Source organism: Balaenoptera musculus, chromosome 18, assembly GCF_009873245.2.
Source record: "Balaenoptera musculus isolate JJ_BM4_2016_0621 chromosome 18, mBalMus1.pri.v3, whole genome shotgun sequence".
Classification (NCBI taxonomy): Eukaryota; Metazoa; Chordata; class Mammalia; order Artiodactyla; family Balaenopteridae; genus Balaenoptera; species Balaenoptera musculus.
The window spans coordinates 16,201,390-16,222,986 of record NC_045802.1 but is presented as its reverse complement, the minus strand read 5'-3'; the positions used below and the strand labels follow the sequence as shown (position 1 = coordinate 16,222,986).

Genomic DNA, 21,597 nt, shown 5'->3' with positions numbered 1-21,597 from the left:
GGCAGGGAGAGAGCAATTCCTTGGGATGCTAACAGGAAAAATCTTTGGAATTCTTAGCCGGTGGTGGCTCTAGAACTTCTACCCTGCAGGGGATTAGAGATTTAGTTGGCAGGGAGCTCTGAAGCTAAAGCCCCTTCTTCCAGCAAAAACTTGTCACCCACCATTGTTCCCAGGGCTGATCTGAGAGGCAGGGAGTGAGGACCAGAGATGGAAGAGAGAAAGAACGAAACGCAGGCCAGCTCTGTATGAGTGGCGCTGTATGACTCCTCTCTACTCTCACTTAAGGACTGTGCAGCTCAGGACTTCAGAGGATGAAATGTGGTGATGTATGTAAAATGCCAAACACATAGTTCCTCAATAAATGTCTACTCCCTACTTTTTCTCCCCTCCACCTCATGTAATATGTCCCATTACACTGCAAGGCAGGGCAGAGAATCTGCCTGGTCCATCTTTGTTTCTTCAGCTCCTTCCACAGAACCTGGCTGATAGTAGGTGCTCAGTAAATGTTTGTGTGCATGAGAGAATGGGACATAATTTGCTAAGTGCTTCGACCAGCATTGAACCTTATATTTATTTTAAATTTTTCTTCTTTTATCAATATCACTACAATGAATATATTTGTTCCTATGTTGGAGTTGGACTCAAGGAAGTCCAACTTTCTTGAGTTCTTGGACTCAAGAAATAGTGAGTCAAGGAGTAAATGTCCCCAAATTATTTTCTGAAGTGTTTGTATTAATTGATCATTTTACCAGCCTTGTATAAATGGCATTGGTTTTTCTACCTTCTCAAAAACTTTGGGTATTTCCATTAAAAAAAAAAAAAAGGATGCAAATGTGTGAAAAATGGAACCTTATTCTGGATTTTAAATTTGTATTAATTTGACTTGTGAGACTACACATTTTCTAATGCCTGTTTACTAGTTTTACTTCCTCTTTTGTGTGGATTGTCAGTTCACATCCTTTGTTTATTAAACTACAGGATTTTAAGCATTTTTCCTATCAGTTTATATGAAGTTTTTTTTTAATTTATTTATTTTTATTTATTTTTGGCTGCGTTGGGTCTTTGTTGCTGCGCGCGGGCTTTCTCTAGTTGCAGCGAGCGGGGGCTACTCTTCGTTGCGGTGCACGGGCTTCTCATTGCGGTGGCTTCTCCTGTTGTGGAGCACGGACTCTAGGCACACGGGCTTCAGTAGCTGTGGCACACAGGCTCAGTAGTTGTGGCTCACGGGCTCTAGAGCGCAGGCTCATTAGTTGTGGCGCATGGGCTTAATTGCTCCGCAACATGTGGGATCTTCTGGACCAGGGCTCGAACCTGTGTCCCCTGCATTGGCAGGCGGATTCTTAATCCACGCCACCAGGGAAGCCCCTGTATGAAGTATTTACAGGCTAAATATATTAACTCCTATCTTGTTTGCTGCAAATTCTTTTTCCACTCTGCTGTTGGCTATGTTATTTAAGTTCTGTTGTTATGATTTTATTTCAGCTATACTGTGGTCACTTAATTTTTTAAAAACTTGCAGTTGTGTTTTTTGCTTTTTTGTTTTTTTTTCTGGAAAATTTACACTTAAAAACTTCTCCTCCGGAACTTCCCTGGTGGTTCAGTGGTAAAGAATCTGCCTTCCAATGCAGGGGACGTGGGTTCGATCCCTGGTCGGGGAACTAAGATCCCACATGCTGTGAGGCATCTAAGCCCGCGTGCTGCAACTACTGAGCTCACAAGCCTCAACTAGAGAGAAGCCTATGTGCCACAACGAAGACCTGACGCAGCCAAAAAAAATAAAAAGAAAAAAAAAGTTCTCCTCCATACACAGATTTGATAAATATTCACTTTTATTTTCTTCTGGTTTTTCTCCCTCCAATAGCTCATTGTTAAGTGTGTAACTCTTGAATGCATATGGAATTAAATTAGTATCTGGTGTATGGAGAGAGGTCAGGGCCAAAGATATGCTTCTGAATTGTTAATTAGGAATTCCTTCACAATGTATCAAATAACTCTTCCTTCTCTATGTGAAGCCTCCTTAGTTATATATTAAATTTATATATAATATGATGTTTGTGTCCCTTCTATTTAATGTTTTAATGCATTAGTGAGAATTTCTAAAAGCACATTATATAAAAATGGTAACATTGGGTTTCCTGGTTTTGTTTTTGGTACTAATAGTGGGTTGATTTGAATTTACTCATAGATTCTGGGAATTTAAGCAAACCTCCCTTAGCTGGGCAAGAGAGGCCCCGAGCCCCACAGATCACAAATACCAGCCAACAAAACTGTTATAATTACTATTTTTCAATCTTGTTAGAATTATTTTTGAGTTTTGTGACTGCTTTGGTAAATGGGAGTTACAAAAGGGGAGCCATGAGCAGAACTGGGTCTCCCAGAGCAGGTGACGGTAAGCACCCCAGCCTTGGTCTGACAGAAGAGAGATGTTGTAAACTCAAGAGTTCTCCTGTTCACGTGGGCTGAGAAGCAGAGCCGACCAGCCTGCAGCACAGAGGGAAGCAGAGTGAGAGTCAGGGACAGGGACCCCCGGGTTCCTTGGAGCCAACTGCTTTCTGGTCTCTGACTTTTCATGAGTGGGCTGCTCTATGAGATACTCTGGTGTCCTTATAAGACTTTCTCCTTTTTACTTACATTAGTTCAAGTGATTTCTATTTCCTGAACCTGAAAAAGTCCTAAGGAACAAGACCTCACCTTCGTGAGCGACCACGGGTTTTGCTGTCTCCACCAGGAACTGGACAAGCTGTCTACTGCCACCGTTCACAGAAGCAATCCATCAAATTAGCAATTGGGAACATTGCTGGGATGACTCTACGGTGTTGCTGCATCACCCAAACCTGCAAACAGAGAATGCAATGATCAGAGATTTCTAAAATTCAGAGAAGACTTGGAACATGGGTGAAGTTACGATGAGCAGTGCATATAAAGGCAAATGAAACATGTGTCCTTCATCTTCTCATCACCCATGCCTCACCACACACACAATCCTTCGCTTTCCATCAGGAATTTCAGATCACCTGTTTTGTGCCAGGCACTAAGGAGAGTGAGACTTAATTTCAACAGATTGTTATACATGCTCAGAGAGAGCTTTACAGAGGGTGCTTTGGAGTGTGGAGAAGGGTCATTTAGCCCAACAAGGGGGTCAGGAAGGGCTTCCTAAAGAATAAAAGGAAGGATAAACAGGGCATCAGGTCCTTATGGATGCCTCAGCCGACAGCCTCACTGACAGCACAGAGTCTGGTGCTCCAAATACCTTCTTGGCCACGTTGAACGTGCAATGAGGGGGGATGGGAGGTCAACAAAGCTGTTTTCAAGCTTAAACTTGATTTGAGAACATTAGTAATAGAACAGATATGGGTAATAAATAACAGAGTCTGGGGGGTGGGAGGTGGGATGAATTGGGAGATTGGGATTGACATATATACACTAATATGTATAAAATAGATAACGAATAAGAACCTGCCGTATAGCACAGGGAACTCTACTTCACTTCGCTGTACAGTAGAAACTAACACAACTTTGTAAAACAACTCTATCCCAATTTTAAAAAGAGAGACAGGAAAAAAAAATAGAGTCTGTAGTCTTTGTGGGTGCTTATTTCTGGAAGGTAGTAGGCGGCTGCAGTAATTGTGAAGCTCCTAGATTGCTGACTTTTAAATTCAACTCCTTCTACCCAAAAGAAGTAAGAATTCTACACTGAGCTGTGAACAAAGAAGAACTGAGAATCAACTGAAATACTTGAAGAGACTGTAATTATTATCCTCCTCTGGATGTTATTACCCTGAGGCATGGGCTATAGTAGTAAAATATTTGGAAATAAGAATTGGTTGTTTTTTAGAACCTGACTGGGATGTCCAAGACATTAAGTAATGATGATACACATAGGGGAATAATTGTTTTTTAAGTAACACTTTTTGTTGTACAAAGTTAAACAACAAAGAAGAAACAAAGGAAAAAGTCTCCGCTCCGACCTCCACATAGCAATCCCAATATAGTGAAAAAACAAAAACAAATACAGTCCTCCTTCAGGATGGGGGCATGAGGGTAGATTTAGAAACAAACAAACCACAACAAACTTCCTGGGCCAGAGGGAAGAGCTGGGAGAGAGAGAAACTGGGGGCGAGAGACTAGATTTGGGAGGCGTTCTTCCCCACTGCTCCTCCCAGGTCCTGGCCTCCACCCGGGGAGGAAGGAATCCTAGAACAGTGTGAACTTGCGTCTGTGGAGCCTCCAGGAGAAGCCTGCATCTCACACAGAGAGGAAGCTGTGTCTCACAGATTCTGTGCATGTCATGTCTCCTGGCTTGGAGGTGAGGGCCCGGGGGAGGTGTCACTGAGGCCACGTCTCTTTCGGGAGGGCTCTACCAAGGGAAGTGGCCAGGTCACTGTTCAGACATATGTGTCACCCAGTGGTCATTCGGCCGCTTAAATCAAAGCAAGAGCCCCCACTGTGATGTTCTTTCACGCTCTTTCTCTTCAATCTTCTTGAAAACTTCCGTCAAGGAAGGAAAATTACCAAAGGAAAAACCTCGGTATCCGTTTAGAGTTTACAGTTTGCAAACCACTTTCAAATTGATTATTTCATTTGATTCTTTCCCACAAAGCCTTTGTCTAGTGCATAGGGATTTCTTGCCTCAGCTGTCAGATTTGCCAAAGGGCACAGAGATGGTAAAATTTAGCAATGTTTGCGGCAAGCCTAATTTCTGTTCTTTCTGTCTCCCAAAAGTTTTGCTAAGGAGTTTGTTATTTTCCGGATTGCCCTGGAGAGTTTACAAAATCTGCTTGGCAAAGGCCCAGGGATTCCAAGACTGTGCCCGAGGGTCCCTGGGTTGGGAGGGGTGAGGGGCGCTGGGGGTGGTAGCACTGAGGCGTCTGTGTCTTGCTTTGTGTGCTATTTTCCTTCGGGAGATACCATCTGCAGAGAGGATTCTGCAGTGGTGGCTTGGGGAGGAGGGTCAACTATCATTACAGGGAAACAGAAGGACGAAGAGGCAGGTGTCTCATTTATTTTCAAATCCCTAGCTTCAAGCCTTTAGAAGGTGCTCAATTAACATTTTTGGAAAGAATATTTGGAGGGGGAGAGGGTGAACTTGATCATCGTTGTGGAGGAGTCAGGCAGGGGACAATGAAATGGACCTGAAAGTCAAATAAAAGCTTTGTAAGGTCAATGATTTTTGAAAAATATTTGTAAACTTGGGTTAACCAAACTCTGAAAATCAGGTGGATTAGTCGTGTAATGCAAAAATCATTTTTAGGGATTTAGCTTTCTCCCAGTGGCAATATAGTCTTTTTTTTTTTTTTTAAAGATAAATACTGTCTTATTTTCATGCCCAGAGGTAGAAGGGGTGAAGGAGATTTGGGTCAGGGAGGGGAGCTGAAAGACTGTCCTTCTCCTGCCTCATCTGAGTCCCTGTAGCAGCTGCTGGCTGTGAGAAAACTGAGGAAGAGCAGGATTAGTCTGACGTGCTTGGGAAACTGGGATTTTTATTCCCATGAGCCGTCTGTAGATCTACTGGTTTGTGTGCACTGAAGCCTGGAAGGGGGAGCGTCCACTCCCCAGAACACTGCATTTTTCATCCCACTGTCATCTCACCTCGGCTGGGCCCCCGAAGTACACCAGACTCGGGTGGTAGGGAAACAGCTGGCACAGGTGAGCAGCTCACCTGCTTACTTGCTTTCAGGCCCATCCCCTTTCCCTGTTCCTCTCAGACTGCTGGGGACTGGCTAGGTTTCCAGGTTCCTGTTCCCACTTGCTTTCCATTAGGTTGGGCCAGTGGGAGGCATGGGTGAATGAAGGAGAGAAGCTGGTATACACCAGCCCATCGTGCCCACCCCCCTTTCCAGCCTTGCCTGGGGCAGTGGCTACATCTCTGGCAGCGACCACTTTTCCTCCTTGGACCCAGGTCTGCCACACAGCCCCTGCCCTCTTCCTCCCCACTCTCCACCACCACCATGGCCTTCCCCCTCCAGCTGCAGCTCCAGCCGGGCAGCCAAAACCCTGGGGCCTCAGGCAGCCCCTACCCCCGAGTTCCGGCTTCCAGTTCCTGGGCTCTAGTCCTAGGGGTGGTAGCAACCTCCTGAAGCTGTTAATTCCTGGGTTACCTCCACCGCCCCTACCCCCTCACATCCCCCCACCCCATTTCAGCTCTTGCAACCCCTTACAGCTAGCATGCTGTATTAATTCCTTCTCCTAAACTCCCTGCCCTGGGATCTCCTTTCTTGACAGCACCCAGACTGAAACATAGCATTAACCCAGTAAGTGTTCTCAGCTAATTTGTTCATATCTCTTTCTATTCTCTGACAAACAGTGTAAGTCCACCCTTCCTTCTCTTTGTTTGGGTTTTTTTGTTTGTTTGTTTGTTTTGGGCCGCACCATGCGACTTGTGGGATCCTAGTTCCCAGACCAGGGATTGAACCCGCGCCCTTGGCAATGAAAGCATGGAGTCCTAACCACCAGGGAATTCCCCATCCTTCCTTCTCTTTGAATTGTAGGCAAAAAAATTTTTTTAATAAAAAATAAAAAAAGAATTGTAGGCACACACTCAGTAAACACCGACCCATCTTGCCATAGTGATTGAACACCCTGGCAGGAGCTTTGCACAAGGCTTCCTTTCTCCAAAGGTCCACAGAAGGGAAGGCCACCAAGGAAGACCTTCTTGAGTGGAGATTAGCTTAATCTGCCTTATTTGCATTTCTCAAATGTTTGCTCAGGAGATCAAGAAAGTTTAAACTGTATCTATTGTTTTGGCCATCTAAAAAGAATTTGCCTGAATTAAATGCATCAAAAGCTCTGTCTCCCTCAGTAAGAAAGCAGATGCAAAAAAGGATCGCACATCAGAAAATTTTGGCTTTCCATAGACCAAGAAGACGTCAAAGGTTCAGCCATGGGTTCTTTCTGTGCCACCGACCTGCCCCCCATCTCAGACCCTGCTCCTTTCTTCCAGCTGAACCGGGGTCTGCTGGCTCACAATCACTCTGGTCCTGCAGCAAGTCAGAAAAACAACAATGAACGTGTGCTTTACCGGGGCTTTCCAAAGACAACTTTCATTTTAGAAAAGTTGTCCAAACATCTCTTCCTCTGGCTTTTTCCCACATGTACCTCTGCTCAGCCACTCCACCCCAAGAATATGAGCATCAAATGATCGCCACCAGCCAAGGGCTTGATCACCAGGGAATGTGATACTGTTTAGAGGAGGCAGTGGGTTCGGTTCTATGTTTTGGAAAAATGTTTCTTATTTAATTAATATTATTATTTATTGAATATGTGCTCAGAATGAGGGTCATCTTGAAAGAGATGTTTTAAAAAATGTAAACATCATCCTGAAGAAGTTTGCTATCTTTTGCAGAAAACAACTTGTTAAATCATCAATCAGAACTTTATATGACTTCAATAATAATAATAATAATAATAATAATAATAATAATGAACGGCAAAGACAGCAATGCTGTAAGCAGAGTGAAGAAGAAAGGGTTCATCACACAGGACAGAGCCTGAAAGACCTGGGGGGCCAGCCAACATTTGTTTATTATCAGAGATTAAATGGATAGAGACATATCAACACCTGCACTGGGGAACTGCATGGGGAACACGTTTGTATTAATCACAACTTTAAAGGTTAGAAATGACAGAAACAATGCAAATCATTAAGCAGAGTGTGGAACTTACTGGTTCAGATAACTGAAAGGGCAGCTACAGAAGTGGCCTCAGGCACCACCGGATTCAAGAACTAAAGCAACAACTCAGCATATTCTCTTTTGGTGTTGGTCTCCTTTTCCCGCGTGTCAGGGGACAAGGGCATGAGCACAGGTAACCCCAGCTTGATGCCATCCCAGTTAAGTACGAGCCAAAATGAAAGAGAAGACAAAAAGGGCGGAAATTCCATAGAAGGGCTCTGATTTGCTGGGTGTGGGTGACGTATTCAGCCCCAGAGCCAATTACTGTGGCTGAGGATGAGGTGATGGTGATTGGCCGAGTCTGAGTCACGTGTCCACGCATTTGGCTCTGTAATTTATCGCCCAGTCCCAATTCCAGGTAGCTGGAAAGTGGGAATCGGATGACTGGCGGTGTCCTCTCAAAAGGCGTGAAAGGACTGAAAAGTTGGCAAAAGAGCAAACCCAAATGTGTGGACGGTAGTTACAGCCACTCCGAGGAAAAGAAACCAGGGCTGGCCTGGCTGAGATGCCTGTGGTCTTGGGGGCGGTTTGAGGGGAGAGGCCGACAGCCCATAACCAGCGTGCTCTCTGATAGCATCGCCCCCTTCAGCTGCAGTCTCGGGGTGGGAAGCTGTGACCGGAGGTGGTTTTCTGGATCGTTCCGCATATGGGAGTGGTCGCCCTGCAGGTGGAGATCCCATGCTGTGATAACTGCTGGGAAATCGAGCCTCCAGACAAAAGATTCAAGTCAGATTCTCAGGGGGGGCAATGGGTGGAGGGGATGGAGTGGCGTGTTCACCAGGGCATCCACCTGCGGACAGTGGCACAGAGATCTGCAGAACAGGGTTGAAGCTAGAACTACCGAGGAGGAGCAGGGGCGGCATTTCTTCATCTGCAATCTCTTCCCCACCCCACCCCTCCCAGCTAGACACCTACACCACTGCCCACTTTCCTGATCCTCTGCCCTGGGATGGGGGGGAAAGGGAAAACCGCTGACAGGGCAGCTAATAATCGGCTTTATGACTACCACTATGGAGTATTTCCTACGTGTTGAATGCTTAACACACATTATCTGAAAGTACCCTGTGATGTTAAATATTCTCTCCACTTTTCAGATTAGAATACAGGATCCCTGAGGCTCAGGACGCTCTCGCCACGAGTCTCTCTCAAGGGTTGTCTGACCCTCCTCCTTTTTGTAGTTATACCTCATCCCTTTTCTGTGGATGCTGCCCGCTTTAGAGAAGCTCTTTTCATCAGGGAGAACAAAGTATGTTAAAGTTCTAGGAACATTCAGCAAACACTGGGACCTCACCAAAACCAGCATAGGAAAAGTCCAACATTCCACATCCCAGGAAGAGCCAGCCTGTGGGAAATCTAACTCAGCACACAAGAAAGCTTCTGACGGACATTCTTTATTCTCCAGCTCCCTGCAGCAGAGCCATCGGGGACAGTTTGGTAAATACAAAAGGTGTTCAAAGCATATAACAAGCCATACAGCTCGAGAGGTGTGTGTGTGTGTGTGAGAGAGAGAGAGAGATGTATATGACACATATATAAGGTTCTTGTTGTAAATATTGAAATTGTTATCATTTCAGAGACTGTTTTAAATTTGAGAGACACATATCAGCAGCAGAATTTCCAGGAGAGAGAGTCCTCCCACAGCTTGGCTAAAATGCTCAGGGGCAAGTCCACCGTCAGCACCATCACTGCTGTCTGGGGAAAGCTGTTCTCTGAGGAGTTGTGGATGCACATTCCCTACCACCTCACCCAACACGATGTGTTAGCAGGTAGAGCCAGCTGAGACTGTCAGACAGGCCCAGCTGGCCCTATGGGACACCACTGCACCCTCCTTCTTACCGTGCAGTGTCTCCAGAACCCTGCTGGGTACCTCTGACTGTAAACTGTTCCCTGTTAGAAGCTCAGCCAGCGTCCCAGGCCTGCCTGCCTGACCACCAAGAGAACAGTGGTTCTCAACTAGACATGTGCATCAGAACCACCCACGGAACTTACATACACATATGTAAGTATATATATATACATATATATAACTTACACACATATATACTGAATCTGAATCTCGGGAGTCTGCCACAAGTTAGCCACCACAGTTCCATGGGTGCCAGAGAAGAATGAGACTCCTGGGTCAGAGACAAAGGACTTTATTACTCATGGCATGGCAAGCAACATAAGCTTCATGTTCGAGTTGGTCCCCTTGTTTCTCAAGTACTGCAGGGTAATACAGAGTGGCCAGGCGGACAACTGGGCACATAGTGGGTTTGTGTCAAAGCAGAGGAACCCCAAGTTCAAGAAACCCACATCTTTTCGAGGGACTGCAAGCAAACCTACCCAACATTGACACCAGAGTGAGACATTATCTTCATTACCCTAGACACCAAGTAAATCTGCCCTCTGCCCTGGAAGGAGACATTATTTCTGTCTCTCAAGTCAATTTGCTTTATAGTCTTCCATGAAAAGATAGTTGGAAAGATAGTCTGAACAAAAGTGCAGTGCCCCCAGCTCACAAAACATGTCAAAACACAAGAGATCCATGGAGAATTTTCTCCTAAAACACTCCTGGTTAAGAATCACTGATGTAGGATATTGTTTATATATCTATATGCTGTTCATTTTTTCAAACAACTAATTGACAAATGAGCTCTTTCGATCCTGTCTTATGATTGGGGAAATGGGCAAGTGCCTTATGGTTGAGCTACCACTACACAAATATAGTTTATTTGTATATAAAAAATAAACACCAATTCAAATTTGCAGCTGTAAAGAATACTGTGAGGGTTAAACAATACATGCAAAATGTTGGTACATAGCAGGCAATAAAATTTAGTTCTTCTCTTCTTCTACGCTTTGCGTGCTTCATAGCCTTGCCTGAAACTATCCTGAACGTCAAGAATGGCTTAGATTTATGTCTTTTTCCTGCTACTGGTGACGTTGCTGAAAGGAGCCCATTGAATCCTTTAAATGAGTCCCAGGAGAGGCACCCAGAATTCTATAAGGGCTATGAAACTGACTGAGCTGCTGACAACCAGTTATCTGTGATTTTATGATCTGCCACTCACTTGACTCTACCATTCCTCCTGACTTATTTTCCTACCTCCATCCGCATCCCATTCTGTTGGCCTTCTCAAGCCCACCTTTTAGAGACTGTCTCCACCTTATGTTCTTTACAGCCACAGCTCTTACTTGTTTATTCACTCAGTAATAATTTGCAGATGACATGATCTCTTATATAGAAATGTCTAAGGAATTCCACTAAAAGAATGATCAGAACCAACAAACAAGTATAGTAAGGTGACAGGCTACAAGATCAGTATACAAAAATCAACTGTATTTCTATACACTAGCAATGAACAATCTGAAAATGAAATTAAGAAGACAATTCTATTTGCAATAGCATCAAAAAGAATACAATACTAGAGAATAGATATAAGAATTGCAAGGCTTGTACAATAAAAACCATGAAATATTGTTGAAAGAAATAAAATAAAGCCTAAATAAATAGAAAGACTTCATGAATCAGAAGACTTAAGTATTGTCAAAATGACAATACTCTCCAAATTGACCTACTGATTCAACACAACCTCATCAAAATCCCAGCTGGCTTCTTTACAGAAATTGACATGTTGACCGTAAAATTCATATGGAAATTCAAGTGATACAGAATAGCAAACAATAACAGCAAACAAACTTTAAAAAGCAAAAATATATATTTAAAAAGGAGAATAAGGTGTGGCTTCTAATGAATACCAGGGTTTTGGGGGTGGAGTGGGGGGGAGAGCTGAAAATGCTCTAAAATTCAAAAGTGGTGGTGGCTGCACAACTTTATGAATATACTAAGAACCACTGGGGACTTCCCTGGCAGTCCAGTGGTCAAGACCGCGTGCTTCCACTGCAGGCGGCATGGGTTCGATCCCTGGTCAGGGAGCTAAGGTCCCACATGCGTGAACACAATAAAAATACTAAGCATTAAAAAAAGGAATGTAACTATATATTCAAAGGAGATTTTTTAAAAATTAAAAAAAAAGAACCACTGAATTATAAACTTTAAAAGGCTGAATTTTATGGCATGTGCATTATATCTCAATAAAACGGTTATTTTTTGAAGAGCAAGGCTTCAAACTTCTGAGACTTGTGATATTGATGTAACCTCATGTGTCCTCACAAGGTTGTGAAGGAAGAGAATCTAGTTCTGTTACACACTTTAATGGGGTGTGTTTACTGGGTGTAGTCTCATTCGGCCCAGCCAGAAAATTGTGCCTGGTACTTGACCTACTAAGAAGTCAAGTTTCTGGCATTCAGTGCAGAAATACTCCTGGTTCTATAAGGAAACCACTCCATCTAGAGGGGATGGTGCCCTGGTAGAGCTGCTTATACCCACCCGCTCGTTCATGCCTCACACCTCTCTCAGCAATCGATGGCCCTTGGAACAGGTACTTCTAGAAGTTAATAAAGCCAGGGAAACTCAGAAACAAAGAATAAACCTCCCCCCCCACCCCCCGCCAAAAATACAAAAACACATCAGTTTATCCAGGTAAATGGCATCACTGGCCACCCAAGGAGGAGTCTTAGACACGTCTTCAGTGCCTCCATTTTCCTCACTCCCCTCCCCCAGTGCCCACTCCATCCAAAGTCCCCTCACTGAACCCTGTGACAGTGGCTCTTCCAAGTCTCCAGACTCCGCCTGCTCCCCTAAGGCTCACTGCCTGCTCCAGGTCAGGCTCTATCAACCCTGGTCTACGTGTAGCCTCCTCCCTGCTCTCCCTGCCTTCAGTCCATCCTGGCTACAGTCTACCCTGCAGAAGCCCCAGAGGATTCATTCGCATTCCAGCCTGGCTCAGAAGCTATGTATTACTCCACTGGGCTTATCCGTCTAACCCAAACATACCACGCCTTTCTCATTCTGTCCTCCTATTTCAAAATCCAAGAGAGGAGCGTTTTAAGAAGGAGAAGTCAGTCACCTGGGTCAGGCAGCACAGAGAGGCCATGTAATTAAAGGACTGAAGTGAATGGCTTGGGGTGGGGAGACCTCCTCTTAGGAAGGTCCAAAGGAAGGAGCTGTTTCAGTGATGAGGTAAGAAGCCAAAGTGCACTGGATGAAAGAATAACACAAATATACATGGATTCTTGGTCTTATGAGATGTTAAAATCAAGAGAGCAAATGAAAAAAGCACTGATGTTGAAGATAGTTTCCAAGTTGCCTTGTTATATTTTCTCTGTGGGACCTAGGGAGGGTGGGGCATTGCTTCAACCCCATCATACCACATTTTGCTCTTCCCTGGCCTTGCATGTTAAAAGACTTAGGAAATGTTGCTGTTGCCGTGCCATCGAAGGCAAGAGGTCATTTCCCCACATGCCTTCTGAACCAGAATTTTAAACCCTTCAGCTCCTGGATGGCTAAAAAGAATCGCTGAGAGAAATGTTGCAAATCTGGAAATTGGAGGAAAGTTATCATTTTATTAAGAAAGTTATCATTTATTTTAGAACATAGGTTTTCTAAAGAATGTGTTGTCTCAGGTCAGATTCTCTAAAAGCTGAGCCCAAGATGGGGATTCTTGTTCAAGTGATTATTAGGGGAGGGCTCTTGGGAGAAGGAGAGGGAAGGAAACAAGATTAGCAGAGAAGAAAGCTAAGCAAGCATGTGGTCTCAGCTGGAAACTAACAACAGCCTGTCCCACAGGGAAGCTCTGATGTCTGTGAATTGCTCCATAGAGTTGGTCCCAGTCACGCTTTAAAAATATGTTCCAATTTCTTTGGCCCTCCTCCCTTCAAAAGGTGGAGCTTAATTCCTCTCCCTTTGGTGGTGAGCAGGACTTAGTGACTTGCATCTAACGATAAGAATGAGGCACGTGTAATGCCATGTGACTTCTGAGGTGAAATCATAAAAAGCTTTGCCGCTTTGCCTTGCTCTCCTGGACTGCTCACTCACTCTGGGGGAAGCCAGCTGCCAGCTCACAAGGATTCTCAGGCAGCCCTGGGAGAGGCCGTGTTAGAAGAACAGAACTTCCCATCTACAAAGAGGGCCATCTTGCCAGCCAGGTGAGGGAGTCGCCCTGGAAGCAAGTCCTCCCTCCTTAGTCAAGCCTTCAGATGACTGCAACCTCACGAGAGACCCAAGTCAGAACCACTCAGCTAAGCTGTTCCAGAATCCCCGACCCACAGAAACTGTGAGATAATAAAAGTTTATTGTTACCTTAAGCCACTAAGTTATACTTTGAGAAATAGATAACTGATAGAGCCCTGACGACAATCAGTCACTGGTTATGGGATGCCAGCGAGTGGATAACCTCCTGAGCATTGTGACTTCTGTTCTGCAGAAGGGGACAGCTACTGGAGCCAACACTCATAGAAGCTGGGATATGAGGGAAGTAACAGGGACCTGGGCAGGGAACCAACTGCATCCACTGTAGGTGTTGCTTATGAACTAAATATGATTTTGATAGTTCTGTGTGCACACACACACACACGATTATGGAAATACACTCTTTTGTGGGTCCCACCTCTTTAGGTGGTTAACCAGGAGGCACGCAATTAGAGTGGCACTGATGAAGAGCAGCGCAGAGATGGAGCAGACGGAGGCAGTGAGGTAGCGCAGAGCACTTCATGCGTGACTAACCGGGTCCTGAAAGGTGCTTGCAAATATATAACTTCATGCGTCACTAACCGGGTCCTGAAAGGTGCTTGCAAATATATAAAGTGCACACGGAGATGATCAGTAATAACGAATTATAGTGTTTTCTGTTCATTACTAGTCAAGTCTTGCTTCCCAGTGAGATACTTCATAACTCATCCCTAAGGGTGTGTGGAGGAAGGGAGGGGCACAGGGAGAGGTGGAGGAGGGGAGAGGCTCCACAGCACACTGTAGCTGAGCACGCCTCAGTTGTCACTTGAGCTGCTGGTTGCTTTCTCCATTGGACAGGCTGAGAAAGTCACCCAGTAGAGGGCAAGCTGCCCTCTAAGTACCTGCCCCTCCCCCAGCACACTCTTTATCCCAATCCCCAGGGGTAGAGACAGGAGGCCCTGGTATCTCATGAGTCAGATGCTAAGTTAAAACACCCCAGAGTCTCAATTTCTGGAGAGCCAGAGGAAGAAGCAATGGCCAGGCTCTATTAATGGTAACTGAAAATTTTTTTTAAAAAAGCAGCGTGGGGCTTCCCTGGTGGTGCAGTGGTTGAGAATCTGCCTGCTAATGCAGGGGACACGGGTTCAAGCCCTGGTCTGGGAAGATCCCACATGCCGCGGAGCAACTAGGCCCGTGAGCCACAACTACTGAGCCGGCGCGTCTGGAGCCTGTGCTCCACAACAAGAGAGGCCGCGATAATGAGAGGCCCGCGCACCGCGATGAAGAGTGGCCCCCGCTTGCCGCAACTAGAGGAAGCCCTCGCACAGAAACGAAGACCCAACACAGCCAAAAAAATAAATAAATAATAATTAAAAGTGCTAATAATTAAAAAAAAAAAAAAAAAAAGCAGCGTGTGTGTGTGTGACAAAGGCTGCTCCACAATGCCCAAACTTTGGCTTCAACAACTTGATGGTAACCATAATGAAGCAAGGGCAGGGGCAGGAAAGAAGAACCTGAGTAGGAGCTTAGGCTCTGGCAGAATCAGACCTAGTTGGGCAGCCAAAGCCTCTCCATCAACCTGCCTGCTCTGATGTGCACACTTAGTGACATCATTTGAGTTTCTCCAACAGTCTTCGGTGTGTGTGTGCACGCGTGCACATGCATGCTTAGAAAATAGGACCTGGTCACCAGGGGCTCAGATGCCAATAACTCCTTACAAAAATGTGTCCATACTGGGCGAAGTGAACACTCAAGGCCAGAACAGAGTGTCTGTGGCTTGTGGCCGCTGGGCGTTCAGTGGTCTCTGCAGAGCTGCTTCCTATTCACCATCATCCTCCTCCTCATCGTGGACTTAAAGATTACTTGTTGGCTGGCTTGCCATGATAACAACAGTGATGATGGTGATGGTGATGACGATGATGATGAGCCCATGGACCGGTTTTAGTGCTGCCTCCTGTAGAGTTGAGGAATACACAGTGGCAGGAGCTGTATTCAGTAGCACGGGGTTTCAGCCAATTGACTAATGACTGCTTGTTACTAGCATATATGCAGTTCTTATGATGACTATGAGGTCATTGTTGTCGATGATGGTGATGATAATGAATAACAGGTAGATCTGGGAAAACATCACCTTGCCTCCAGTAGCTAACGGATAGTGATAGATAGTGGTAATGGGTAATTTTCCCTAGGCTTGAATAGGAATTACAGGTATGTGCCTGGGAAAAAGGAGGCTCTAGATCAAAAGAGATGAAATAAGCATGGCCCGTTTTCAAGGTATTGTGAAAAGTACCAGTGCAGAGGGGGAGGATCTTGGACTTTATCTGCTGGGGGAAGGGATGCCATCATCAGCCAGGTTTCTTAACCTCATCACTGGTAGCCTTCTGGACTGGACCGTTCTGCATTGTGAAGGGCGGTCCTGTGCATCCCTGGCCTTTAACCACTTGATGCCAGCAGTTACAATAAAAAGGTCTCCAAACACTGACGAATGTTTCCTGGGGGAGGTCAAAATCACCTCTAGTTGAGAACCCTAAGGGGAAAGGGAGACACTGCAAAGCACTTGGCAGAGAAGATCCCCACGCAGAAGAAAAGTCAAGCTGAAGGTGGCTTGTGCAGGAAGAAAGAGATGGTTCCTCTCTGGAGAAAACAGCCATCAGCAGGAGCAGGCCCAAAAGCAGGACTTCAGGAGCAAAAACCACAGAGGTTCAAGATTTCAGAGCAGCCTCGGCACCCGCCGTCCCCACAGCTGGGTGCAGCAGGGCAGCGGGGCCCCGCTCACCACGTGGGCTAGATCAGCACCAGACCCTTCCCCCCAGACAGGGAGATGCCTTTGCCCTCTTGGGACCCATCTGTTTGGACAGCATCTTCTTCAAGGTGTCCGAAGAAAAGCCTGGATTCTTCTTTAGCAGCTCTCTGAGATTTTTTCTTTTCCGGCTGGCAAGTTACCTTTGAGAGCAGAGCAAGGGGGCAAGTCCTAGTAGCAGAGTCGCCCTCCAAGCTGGAAATGCAATCCTGAAGTGTAACCCCTGCCTCTGGACCCCGCTGGGTCCCTGTAAGAAGCCTCTGAGTTCTAGGAAATGCACAACGTGATCACGGGCTATGTATGTAAAAGACTGCACTCTGGTTTCTAGAGAAACAGGATATCACGGTGAAAGACCGTCCTCATTATCCCTGGTTAACGTCCGTGCGCGTCTAAGGACAGGGGCCCATGGTGCTGCGCTAGAGAGTGACTCACAGGGCTCAGCCTTCTTTTCTGGGGCAGCTTCACTTGTTGGGGTTCTGAAGCAGACAGGTGGGCATCCAGCTCAGACTCTTAGAAGCAGAACAAATGACTCACCCGAATGGATCTACCGCTGTACGTCGGAGGTGATTAGGGGGTCCGGAGTTGAGAGCCAGTTTGGCTTTTCCCAGGCTGTGTTTTCTCGAGGGACTGAAATCCACTCCCGGCAAATGGTCAGCCCAGCTGGGGTTTTTGGAGCAAGAGCTGGGCAGAGCCATGGGCAGGGTGGGCTATATCTGGGGGTGTCAGAGCAGGATCCCCGGCCAAGGTGAACTTCTCAGTCACTAAGGGGACTCTGAAGCATCTGATTCAAAGGGAGAAATAATCCCCTAATGAGTACAGCCTGACAGAACAGAGGGTAACTGAGGACAGAATTGACTCACTAAAGCCCCCATGTGAAATAGCGGAGGGTTTGTAGGGCTCTGGTAGCCTCACCCATAGGCTCAGCGCACCTCCTAGGGTCCCAAGCCAACAGAGACGCCCCAGGGAACCCCTGAGACCCCACCGCCTCAGGGTCCTCCCATGGAAAATCATATGAGAAAGATCATATGAGAAAGTGCTTCACGGGCCTTAAAGTGTTATGTGAATGCTGGCTAGTGTTGGTCCAATTCCACATGCTTTACAAATGGCACTTTTATAATAAAGCATCTGCACTTCTATGGGAGAAGTTACAGGGTGACTTTAACTCCTGATGAGAAAATAAGACAAGAGAGCCCGACCCTAAGGCATTCAAACAGTTGGCAAACAGGCCTGGGCTCCCTGCCAAAGCAGGCAGGCATTTCCTGGGATGCCAGGCCTTGAGGTGGTGGGAGGGACAGCAGCTCAGAGCCATGCCCACCCTCCCCTAAACGTGGAAAGTTCCCTGTGGGCTCCTGAGCAAATACCCAACTGCCCTTCAATGCTGGGACCAACTGTGGGGAGGGAAGTTACACCCGGTCCACACACCAGCAAAGGCAAATGAGCTGGAACTCCACTTCTTTCTGCCCTTCCTCTTGGATCTGATCAATTCAGAAAGGCCTTGGTAACATTCTAGAACCACCCCGTCTGGGGTAGATTGTCTGCAAGGATGGCTACAACAACCGTCCCATTCCACAGGGTAAGTGTTCCTCCCCTCCCATCAACAGCATGAATCTGGGGTGGCTCTGTGACTTACTCTGACCAAACGGAAGTGACGTCACACACCTTCCAAGCCTTAAGAGCCTTGTGGCTTCTGCTCTTGATCCTTTGAGCTGCCCTTGCCATCGTCTAAGGAAGCCACCTCTAGAGCCCTTAAGGAGAGGCCCTGAGACCTGGATTGACCGTGTCTTTTGTTTTCTGTATCTGATGCTTTGACATCCGGGGCTCACTGACCAGGAGGGACTGCCCCTCCCAGGGCTGGCCAGTTCCTAGACATAGGAAGCTGCACTCCCATGAGTGTGCCTTTCATACACAAACCAACCAATCCAGGGTCCACACCCCAGTCACCTCCTTTACTGGGGTCTCACACTCCGGGCCACTTTCCACCTGCCTTCAACACCCCAGACAACTAGGGACAGTCCCTAAGCCCCAGAGCCTGATGAAATGATTCAACTCACCAATCCTAAACCTGCACACCCTGCCTCACCTGTTCCTTCCCACGGAAACCACAGGAAAGGCTCTTGTCCTTCACTCCCTCTGCCTCCTGCCTGACTCTAGTGCTTCCCCATGTGGCCCTGTGGTGCAGGCACTGTATGCCTCCTTCTCTTGAGCAAAACAAACTCTCTTTTCAATAGCAATCATCTCCTGATCTGGAGATGCAGAGGTACTGGCCTCACTGTACCTGAATATCAATAAAACCTATATTTTCAAACACTACTGCATAGAAAGGTCCAGATGGCCCAGCAAACCAGCTGTGCCCATCCCAGGGCTGAACCCCCCGCCCTGCTCCAGCTGAACACAGCAGCGTGAGTGAGCCCAGGCAAGACCCGCAGAAGAATCTCCGAGGCAGCAGAATCACGAGGAATAACAAATCATTGTTTTGAGTCACTAAGTCTTGGGGTCATTTGTTAAGTAATAATCGCTAACTAAACCGCACACCACCTTATCACCTTGGTGTTTCAGTGTTTCTGGCCTGAAATCATTGATTTGGATCCTTGACTGAGATTTCTCCCCATGGCAAAGCCTGGTAGGTAGTTTTATAAGTAAAATTCAAATTTTCTTATTGACCTTTGCTTTATTGAAAAGATGTTTACTTAGCCCCTCCCAAAGGAGACAGACAGATTATTCTTTCCAGATCTACCCCTCCAGGAAAGGGCAAGTGTCTCGCCTCTGCCTAACACGATCCTCAACCATCCCACGTGCAACTGAAACACACTAACCCCACCCCCAGAAGGAGATCCAAGGTGCTCAGAAGGGTGTGGGCACAAAGTGAGCGCCCCTCTTACCCGTTCGTCGTAGCATTCCCGCTCTGCGCTCCGTTTCTGAGAGAAACTCTGCACCTCCGTGAACATGTGTGATGTACCATCCTTCACTGAGTTGTGGTCTCCGTGCACGCTCAGACCTCTGCTCACCCAGAGCGCTGGCTCCTCAGGATAAGGACCAAAGTACCCCGCAAAATGTCCTTCACGTACTGGTGTGTTGCCAGCGCTGCTGCAGGTCTTTGCTCGAAACCCAACAACCGCCACTGTTAGCAAGAGTGTCCTTCCTCACAACCTGCCAAACCGCCACCGTTAGCAGGAGCGAACGTTAAGTCTTTAAGTTAAAAGGTCCAGAGATAAGAAACGAAGCCACACGCAAAAAAATAAAAAACCGGATGGAACCAGCTGGGACCAAGATGGCGACGAATCTGACCTCGAACAGACCCCGCGTCTCATTATACGCTGATTTGACTACATTAGCATATTAAGTGACACGCCTACCAGCGGCCAGGACCAGACATTAAGGAACAGAAAAGGATAACAAAGGGGTGGCACCTCACGCCCTTGAAAAGGCCCTGCCCCTTCCCTGGTAGACTAATGCATATGCCTCCCCGTCATTAGCCTCACACCTCCTCCGTTTGTCTTTACTCTTTAAAATTAAATCACTCTTGCCAGGTGGGGGGCAAGTTGATCTGTGAACTTAGTTCCCAATTCTCCATTCTTTGGCCGCTCAATAAAGCTTGTGCTGTCTCGCAGCTTCGGTTTCGTGTTTGTTCTTCACCTACTTGAACCTAACAGAAAAAGAACCCTGCCCCGCGGAGGCAGAGAGCCTGGGCCAGGCTAGGGTCCAGGCAGAGGCCATAGGACTTAATTGGGTAACAGATGTTTTGTGATATTTTTGCTTAATCAGTTTCCGTAGGCCCCCGATTTTTCCTTGCAAGGCCCCAGTTTGCTGCTCTGAAGTCTGAGCCTGCACTGACCTGATAGTGGGCGACCCTATTAAACAGAAGTCACGTCGCACCACTCCTCTGCCAGGATGCCATTGCTCCGCATCTTGCCTCTCCCTGAACATCACAAGTGCACTGCTGCCTGGGCGTTTGCACTTACCATTTCCTCCACTTGGGACCCGCTCACTTCGGGGATCCACATGGTTGGCGCCCTTGAGTGTTTGCTCAGGGTCACCTGCCAGTGTGCTCCCCTCATCCCCGCTTCACCCTGCACCCGCTGCCTCATTTCCATCATCTTTCTCCATCACCGTCTGACAGATCATAGATTTACTTGTCTGTTGATTGCCACCCTCTCCCCATCATTACATACAGGCCCAAAGGGCAGCAATTCAATTGCTTGTACTCCCAGAGCCTGGACCAGTGCATGGAGCAGGTATTCAATGAATACTTAAAAGTGACTGAATAACTGAGGGGAGGCAAAGCTCCTGAGCCCTGAGTTTTCATGCTTTTTCTCCGTGTGGCTGCCTGTTACTGCCCTGCAAGCAGCCTTCTCTGCTTCATGTGGAGGCAGCAGGCTCAGGTGTCACCCATGCCTTTAAAGGTCAGCACAACCTATGCATCCCTGACACAGCTCCCAGCCCACAGTGCCTTCACAGGAAATGGATCTCCAGCTCCAGACTGTGAGGAGATTGGAAAGAGGGTTTCCACAGTGCATCACTTGGCCATACTTTTAAAGAATTTCCCATTAAACATCTTTGTTCTTTCTCCAAAGTTCCTTTCTAGGCAGCCCCCAGTTATTTATTCAGGTCCCTTCCAGGGAGCCTGGTCTGTCCCCTCTCCCAGGCTGGGTAGGTGCCCCAGGCCGTGGGCTTCCCACCAGAGTGGCGTGGACCACGCTGTCTGCACGTCTGCCTGCCGCGCTGGCTTATAAGCCCCTGGAAGGCAGTGACAGTATCCCCAGTGCTCGGTGCAGTCCTGGCACACAGTTCACATTTAATAAATGCTCGTTGAATGGATGAATGGATACCTGAGCAAATGAAGCAGAAGAAATACTTCGGAATCTGTAAAGCAGACTGATTATGAGAAGGATGTTCAGTTATGAAATCCACCCTCCTGAGCCCAGGGTTCTGTCTGACATTCACAACTAACAGGTGTCTATTAAACCAAGCTTCCCAAGGAAAGAAATTTCACAACTTTTCCCCCTTCCTCTCTCTGGCCACAAAGGCTGTTGATTCAGACACCAAATTAAGAAATAGATGAGTAGACAGAGTGCATT

The 21,597-nt window shown here is 46.8% G+C and overlaps 1 protein-coding gene across 1 annotated transcript in view; it reads right to left on the bottom strand.

The window, feature by feature from the left end:
* Window positions 1–21,429, bottom strand: part of TMEM272 (transmembrane protein 272) — an 87,409-nt gene extending 65,980 nt beyond the window's left edge. The window contains 2 exon segments of the mRNA XM_036831665.1: window positions 2,692–2,834; window positions 21,349–21,429. The gene's annotated coding sequence lies outside the window, so the exon portion shown is untranslated.
* Window positions 21,430–21,597: the final 168 nt, after the last annotated feature.